The sequence below is a fragment of the Drosophila kikkawai genome, chromosome 3R (genome assembly GCF_030179895.1).
Source record: "Drosophila kikkawai strain 14028-0561.14 chromosome 3R, DkikHiC1v2, whole genome shotgun sequence".
Taxonomy (NCBI): Eukaryota; Metazoa; Arthropoda; class Insecta; order Diptera; family Drosophilidae; genus Drosophila; species Drosophila kikkawai.
Window position 1 is genome coordinate 19,358,321 of NC_091731.1, and position 8,957 is coordinate 19,367,277.

The 8,957-nt window shown below is 38.0% G+C and overlaps 1 protein-coding gene across 1 annotated transcript in view; it reads right to left on the reverse strand.

Annotated features, from left to right (window-relative positions):
- Mur89F (Mucin related 89F) overlaps positions 1 to 5,719 on the reverse strand; it is a 53,359-nt gene extending 47,640 nt beyond the window's left edge. Inside the window, exon 1 of the mRNA XM_070286905.1 lies at positions 5,550 to 5,719. The gene's annotated coding sequence lies outside the window, so the exon portion shown is untranslated. The remainder of the gene's footprint in view (positions 1 to 5,549) is intronic.
- Between the last annotated feature and the right edge of the window lie 3,238 nt (positions 5,720 to 8,957).

Sequence of the window (8,957 nt, forward strand, 5' to 3'; positions counted from 1 at the left end):
GGTCCGGCTCAAAAACTTGAGGTTGGGTGATATCACGTCAGTTGCAGGCAGTGGCAGCCACCGGACTCTCGTTCGTCGAGAGTTTTTGGCACATTTCAGTTTGGACCAAAGCTGATTTCGAAGCCATTTTACCCCTTTTTGTCCTCGACTTCCGCTTCCTGTTCCTGTTCCGATCCATGTCCATGGGCAGTAGCTATAATTTAGTTAAAGACAAAACGTCGCTGTGTCTGCAAAATCGAACATGATGCCAATGGGCCAATATTCGCTCCGTCAATGACAGCGCCTGCTGCTGCTACTGCAGTTCGTGTGTGTTTTGGCCAAACCATTTTTGGCCCCCACTGAAATTGGTATTGGTATCTGCATAAGGACAGGCATTGGGACTGGGTCTCGGACTCCGACTACAACTGGGGACCGGGAGCTGGGAAAAATGTGTGTGCTGGATTTTCACACCGAGGAAAAAGCGGAAAAGGTACTAAAATAGTTTCAACTTGATTTGTTTGTTTATAATTTAAATCTTTATCTTTACATTGAATAATCAAACATTTCTTTTCATTTGAAAATCATTGTTTATAATAATATAAATTTAGATAAAATGATGCCCATCTGTTAATTGTTGAATTACGCTAACCTAAACCTAAGTTTTTGCCCCTTAATATAATTCTTTTATTAACGTTTTTCCCAGTGCAAAGTACTGGCTCAAATGGTGTGCCTGGCATGCCGGGGCGAATTGGGCCCTGAGCAGTTGTAAAAACGGCCAGTCAAGTGCATAATTACTTAATTTCCTCCTCGCTTTATTTCGGCCACACATGGCCAGCGGTGGCTGGCTGGATGGTTGGCCATTTCCATTTCCATTTTCAGATAGGGAATCGGGGCCACCTTTCAACCTTTTCATTCGGCTAATTTTGAGTCCGACTCCCAGGGGGAATTTTTCGGCTCAATAGAAAACGTGTTTGTCTTTTTAGTGTCGCATTTGATGCCGCACAATCTCGTAGATTTCCCCAAACGTAGCCACTCGGAGCCGAAGCCAGCGGAAAAACTGTAAATTTGCACAATGACAGGCCTTGAGAGGCATTCGAAAAGGAGACCCTGCACGTAGTAACCTCACCTCGCTCCACAATAACACAGAAATTGACAGACAAAAGCCAACGGCTTGAGCTACAACTCTCGGACACAAGGACCGAATGGAACAGGATGGCAACTGGGCAACCGGGCAACGGGGAGACCCAGAACCGCTTCCGACTTCTCAGCAGGGCAACCCAAATTGTCAAAGCCAAGTTAAGACCCGTTTTGGAATAGAGGGCCACGTGTCCCGGTCTGGCTTCACACTTGTCCCCACCATGCAGTTGAATCCTTTGTACTGTCAAAAGCCTGCCGGTACAGTGTATGTTCTTTAAGGGGAACTCTACAAATGAGAGTTTATTTAATAAATAATATTACACAATTTGAGGTACTTAAACTCTATAAACACAATACCTTAATCTGTCTTTTTAAATCATCAAAGAATTTGTTGTGTTTCATTTTAACAAATGATTTTGATTCTTACTTTAATTCATCTTCGACTGAATTGAGTTGGGAAGTGATGACTGTTTTAGATAAGGGCCCCAAGAACATGGACACAACGGAGACTGAGGTTAAGGCAAGACCTGGCCGAAGGTTTGTCTTGGCCCCGGTCTACACCTGTTGCCAATTGTTGTCTACACGGCTCTGGCCGGCAGTTTATGTTTATGCTTATGTTTATGGCCCTGGCCGACAAGACAAGACCTCTCTGGGCTTCCGCCTAGGCGAAGATGTAGTGTCCACAGGATTTTGTACATTTTGTTTACCTTTTTTTTATTTTGTTGCTGTTGTAACTTTTTATTTGTTTTAAATAAATTTTACACGGAAGCTTTTATGTAGATTTTATGGTAATTTGCTCGACGCCACCGCCGGTTGCCGGTTTGCCGGTTGCATAAGGTGAAGGAGGAAGGAGTTGTTGGCCAGTCGAGTGGCTTCTCTACTCAGCACTCGAAGCTCTTTGAAGCCGCAAAAGCAGATTTAAGTGTAACACTTTTTATACGAATTGTATGTTATTTTGATTTCTCTGCCGGTTGCCGACTGGAAGTGCTGATTCATGGGGGAAGAATGGCTTGGGAATTACATGACCAGAAGTTTCTTTCAATCTTCGCCGGCTGATCTCTCGACTTTCGCCCATTAACAAAGTGTTTGCACAGATACAACCGATATAGAGAGACATTTGGGCACTGAGAAAAATCTAGGAACTTTTACACAGAATTTAATATTGAGTATATAGAGTTTGGTGTACTTTGTTTTGTATTTTTGTTGAAATTCAGTGCAAGATAAACTCAAAATGTTAGGCTGAGCAATGGAATTAAGTATTAAGATTTAAGGTAGAGTAAATATATAAAAATCGTTTAAAAATATTTTAAAAAACTACAAATAATTTTGTAAAATGTTAATTATAAATAGATAATTATACAATAATTACAATTTTAAACAAAATATTCCTTCTTTCAAAGTTTAAAATCAAACCTTTCAAAAATGAAGATTAATTTCTTCAGTAAAAGGTTTCCCAGACTTATAAAATGACTCAATTTCTCCCAGTGTAGCCGGGCTTGCGTGTGTATTTGATGATAATGGGTTCATCTAATCGATTACATCATTGAGAAATCGCGTGCCTCGCGCTTGGAGTTCAAGTTGAAGTTGAATTGTTGCTTAATTCGAGCGTTTTGCTTATTTGTCTTACTTTGTTTCTGTTTGTCTTGGGTAATTTTGTTTGCTTACTTGTCTGCTCACTTGTTTGTTATTTTTTTTTTGTATTTTGTATTTGTTTGTTTGCCCGTTTGGTACGCTTTGTTTCATTCTAATTGAAATTGCATCATGATGAGACAGAGGAATTATATTTTTTTTTGCCTTGGGGCAGAGAAAGCCTTTCGCCCTCCGCTTGGTAATTGGAGAATGTGCGAAATCTGGCACTTGAAGTGAGCAATCTTTGGCTTTGCTGATTGATTTCAGACACAAATTCCGGCTAATTATAGCCTCAGCCATGATATCACACTTTTCGATACTGGGTCAATGTCTTAAAACGAGATACACAATGCATTTAATGGCCTTACTTAATTGGTTGGCTCCTATTGTAGCGGGTTCCTGGTTTTATTGCCGGCGCTGAGAGGAAGAGATGCCAATTCCAATTTGCATAAAGCTAACAAAATATGCAAATTGGGACGGCGGCGGGCAGAGACCCAGAAAAATAAAAAGAACTTGACCACTTGACGGGCACAAATCGTGTTTACACATGGGCAACGGCCACTTCAGGGTTCGTCCCCATTTGGCCGAGTAACCCAAAACCAAAATGTAGAAAAAAAAAAACCCAAAACCCAAAAAAAAAAATGTATCCCAGCCCTCATCGTGCTTATTGGCAGATAATTGACACATAAAATTAGCATAATTTCTGAGCAAGTGAACTGGGCAGATAGCCATCGGAATGCATAATGTCTGGCCAGCAATATCATTTCACTTTTCTGGCACTCTTCCCCTTGGTCTCCGCTTGGCTCGGCGTGTGCAAAAATATTATTAATATGTATATTTTTGTATATATAGAATTTAAATTAACAAATTTTCGCAGCATTTGGGTGTTGCCTCTGAGATTCTTATCTATGCAGATGGTTGGTTCCACCCCGAAAGCTGTAGAAAGCGAGATAATAGCCTAGATATATGGCCACGAGGCGTATGCTTAATATTTCACACTATGGAAAGGAATTTGTTTGAATATAAGCTCGAGATTTTTTGATAATTAATTATTTATTTAGGGAATTTATCTTGTAATTTATATATTAGAAATTTGAGAACTTGAGTTAATTTTCAATTCTAATATTATTGATTTGTTTCTTTAATGCATTAAATTGTCAAGACTTGGCTTGGCCTGACTAGAGAATGTTGACCTCTAATGACGTTGTCCTGCGATAAACAATTAAATTTATGAGAATCCCTGTGAAACTAAAGCCAAGCAGTAGTGCCCAGTAAAATTGACAAAGTGAGCATTTAAGACTATAAAAAAAGAGAGGGCCAAAAAAGCACGGACAAGAAGTCAAGTTGAAATGCAGAAGGAAGACGTCCTTCGATTGAAGTGCAAGTGTGAGTTTTCCTCTTTCCATTTTCATTTTATTTTTTTTTATGTTTTCTGCTCTTTGTTCCTTATCTTTGCCTACATTTGACACTTGAGTGCGCTTTTTGCCTGAAAGTTCTTCTTGTTGTTGCTGTGTTGATGTTGGGCAGTTTGCTCAACGAATCAAATTTAAATTTCTTGATTGTCTGCTCGAGTGGCAGGGCAAAGGCAGTAGCTACCACGGCTAAAACCCGGCCAAGAGATCCTTTTTGCGATTTTGCGCATAATAATAATTTGAACAACGTGCCTGGAATTGATGACTGGTCAGCGATGGTTTTTGTGCAACTGTTCTTATTGCTCTAGTGCACAGTGGAAATTTACTAAGTAAAGTAGAAGTGTGCAAATATTGAAAAGCTTTTGTATACTTTTGGCTATATTTATATTAAAAAGTTTCATCTACTTGATCTTTTTTTCATTTTAAATATTTATTAAGCTTTAAAGCCTTTTCATTTTCTGTTATGTTACCATAAAAAATGCATACAATAATATTTTATTAAATAGTTGCCTTAGTTTGTATTTAAATTATGAATAGTAAATCAAATTGTTGACCAATTTCTGTAGAATTCATCCCTGTGCAGCTAAAAGTGTCGCACTGGGCCTGAGTGACTGATGGACTTGCTCACTGACATGGCTCAGACGGGAGGAGACTCCGCCCCACCGCCGCCCCTCGTCCGCTCGTTATCTTTCCTACATTTTTTACCCGGCTTGCTCCTCGACGTCTTTTTTTTTGTCAGCCCCTGCTGTCAACGCGTTCGGCGGCAATCTATGGGCTGTTAAATGGAGCAAAAAAAAAAAAAGTGTGGCCCGAACAATGGTGTCAATTAAAGTTTACATTGTTACGTTTAAGGCAGCTGCAGGGGAAATTCGCTGAACGACCTTCACTTCAATTTTGAATGCATGGCAAAATTTAGGCCTGATAAACAATAATAAAAACTCTTAGCCCCGAGAGCTGTAGCTATTAATTTTTGAGGTTTTCACATCCGTCCCTTTTCGAGGTGGCTGCTCATTTGGGTTTGATGGAGGTTTTAGGACCACATAAAAATAGATAAATGTCGGCGGAAAAGAGGTTTCCACTTGGAGTTCACAGAACTTTCATTTGTCTGTTTTATTTTTGGCTCAAATGAAATACAAATTGCAGGCCCTTGAACTCGCTAAATAATTTTAGTGAATTATTTATTTTATTTTTATTTAATTTATGCATATTTTTGCATTTTATGGATCGTAACTTTGTCAGTGGCTTATTTATAATTCAGGTTTAAATCAAGTTAATTAGCCAAGCGATTGGGTGTTATAAATTTTAAATACTGGAACGTGGTTTATGGACATTTGATGGTTACAAAAAGCAGTATTTTATAAATTAAATTTTTATTTATTTTTTTTCACTCACCACTTTTTTTGTTTAATTTTTTGCCCTTTTTTGTGGGCTTGTTTATCTTGTTTAACACTTTGTTTGTGGGTAGCGGCACTTGATAATTTTTCGGCGAGGACAACACTTCACTTGGTGACTTCTCCTGCCGTCAGGATATATATATATTTTTGAGTGATCTTTAAAGTCGCTGCCGGGATTCGGCGCACGCGTAACCGTATCGGGAGAGTTTTTGCTGCAATGGTCAGTGGGGCCGGGTTCTTTTATACCCTCGTTCTGAATTTCTTCTGCCGCCGCCGCTAATGAACGTCATCATGAGGTTCCACTGCCCCTGGCGACTGCGCTGCCAGATTCTGGGCCCGGCAGAATTCGCGATCTTTTCGCTGTAATGAAAGCCGAAGCGTCTCCGTCGCCGTCGCTGCCAACGTTGGCGTCGACATCTGCCGCATAAATTGTAAGCGGTTCGCTTCATTTTAACCCATTGAAACAAGCTCTTGGAAGGCTAAACTTAAAATAATTGTAAACAGTAAAATTTTCTTGTTTTTTAAAGCTAAAAATTCCATTTTAAATTTTTAGAATAGTTGAATTTTTAGATTTTTGATGCCTTAAAAAAGTAAATTTAGGAATTTGAAAATGGTATTAAATAGTTTTATATTTAATTCATTAATATTGAGTGAATTTCATTAGATTAAAATGGAAAAAACCCTTTTTTAGTATTTAAAATCTTAGGATATATATTTATTTTAATATAATGTTATAAAAAAGTATAAAGTTTCCTAATATTTTAGTTCTAAAATAGTATAAAATATATTTTTTATAAATTCTTCTTAAATCCCACCTTGTAAGATCCTTATTTTTCTTAATAAACTAATTTTTTAAGTAATATAAAACCTTAATAAAATGATTAAATAGCTCAATCTTTCATACAAAAATAGTAAAGAAATTATTGTTTGTTCTAAAAGTGTTAACTTTATCTATAATTATTTAGAAACTATTATTTAATTTGACAAATTTTGTCAACAGATAGACTCTTGGGCATGTTTATTTTCCAGGGTTAAGCGGGAGATTCTCAAGACGCCGACTTCGCAGCCGCTTTTTGTCTTTGCGAATTTTTGCCTTTGCCAGCAGCGCTCTCTATTTGCCTCCCTTTCGGACGCATTGAAACCAGAATTCTACCAAAATAAGAAAAATAAGAAGAGGGGCCAAAGAATTCGGCTTCTTGTTGTTGGCCAAGCGGGCTTTTTTTGGCCCTGTCTTCTGCGATTGGCCAACTCACAGGGAGAGCCCTCAGCTGTTTTTGTTTTAATTTTCTTTGTTGGTTTTTTTTGTGAGCGCGGTTTTTGTTCGTTACTCACTTTGCGCGTTTTTTGTTTTGTTCGCTCATTTTGGTTGATTTATGCCGGAAAATATTTGTTTACTGTTTGTCAGCCGCGATTCTGGCGGAGCAACAGGTGATTCATGGGTCTTTAATTAAGTCAGAGTGCAGGCGGTAAATCGGTATATCATCGGGGTTAAGAGGTACCGATTAACACTGCAATCCTGGGGAATTTCTCACTTCTCTTCCCATTCCCATTTCCCGAAATGTTTCAATCTCTAAGCCTGGTTGGCCATCCACAAAATCAGTTTCCTTATCAGCGATGAACGTGAGGGGTTTGTTTTCCAGCCAGGAAAACCAGAAATTGAAATCCTCTCGTCGAATTTTTGTCGTAACCATAAAGATAAAAAAATGTTTATATTTATCTGAGTGAAATTAATTCCAAGCGCTTCTACGGTGAAAGCTTTTTTTTGCAGGCGGAATAAATATATATTTCTCGTATTGGTTTTGGTTTCTTTCCACTGAACCACTTCCGAATAAAATTTAAATTCGTCCAAGATTGTGTTTTTGCCTTTTTTTTTTCATCTGTCTTGATTTTTTTGCCTCCCCCGCTGCCATTCTTTGCTAAATTTTCAATATCGGTGTCAGGTTCACTCTGGCAAAGTTGGGCGGATACTGCCCCGAGTGATACACTGAGAAAGTAAGGTATAGAGGTGAATTTACTGACTCAGCTTGAAATAAAAACTAGAAAAACAGATCAACTAGGAACCAGGGAATAAAGCAAATAATAGTAAAGGTTACAATCTAGGCAAGAACTTTGGTTGATATTCTTCAAAAGGATTAATATATAATAATAATATAATAAGCAGGGTATCCTTACTCATTTTGAAATATATGCACTAGAAACCGGAATGCCTGAAGTTTGATTCATCGAGTAACTAGCACCAAAATATATCAAATACTAGTCAAGTTTATGTATAAATCTAAATAACAATTTAGGTTAAAGTTCTTTAAAAATATTGGTTTATGAAAAAGAGTAAACTGTTAACAAATTTATCCTTTTTTTTAATCAAAATACTAGATGGGTTCTCCCTGTGTATCTTGTCTCTTAAGGAGATGCCTAGCGCAGGTGTTGGCGCCATCAGGCAGGCGTACGTCTTGAACTTGTTTTTTGCTGTTGTTGTTTCTTTTTTATTTCCTTTTTTTTTTCTCTCGATTTTGTTGCTTTTCTGGCAGTTTATGCTCGCACGTGATTTGCATTCGTAAATAGCCGAGACAACGTGTGTGCGTTTGTTTGATATACAAATGCTAAAATAATAAATTGCCCCGAATTATTGGCACTTTCGGCTGCGCTGATAAAAAGAATGTGTCTTGGTAATAACAATAATAATGCGACAACGACATCAGCAACATCTTTCCCATCCCCAGCCAACACCCTGATGGTATCCATATCGCATCGCATCGCATCGCATCTTGCTTGAGCCCGGTGTTAAGACCCAGCCATAAAAATATTATTATGATTTTCAATAATCACACGCATTAAATTATCATAATGCGAGCATTTTCAATATTTCCACGCCTCGGCGGTGCGTTGAGAGGTCGGTTGCTCCCGGTTTGTTGTCACAGATTTTCCAATTTGGTCGGTTGAAAATTGAAAATGCTACCACAGAAGAGGGGAGGGATTCTGGCGTATTATTTTTTATGAATATTAGTTAGCCGGATTTCAGTGAAATATTTGGGTTTCCCAAAGATAACTTTATATATTCATTTAGGAAAATATCAGGTAAGTACTTTGAAATGTTTTGATTAAAATTTCTGTAAATACAATATTATAAGATTTTTTTCGAGCTGCTTTAAAGACTTTATTTCGTGTATCTCAGTCATCTCAGAGGTCTGTCAACCCCGTTTTGAGTCAACCAAAATAAATGTCAAAAATGTTGTAACCCAATTTTGTGCCAGCCTATAAACATATCTGGCTTAAATGTCCGCCAAAAGCGGGGAAACGGTGGATTCGGGGGGATGTATAATAAAAAGTACAAATAAGCGAACGATTTCTAAGAAGAGAACACTTCTTAGTCCGCAGAAGCCCCACAGCTGACAATGACGCATGAAAA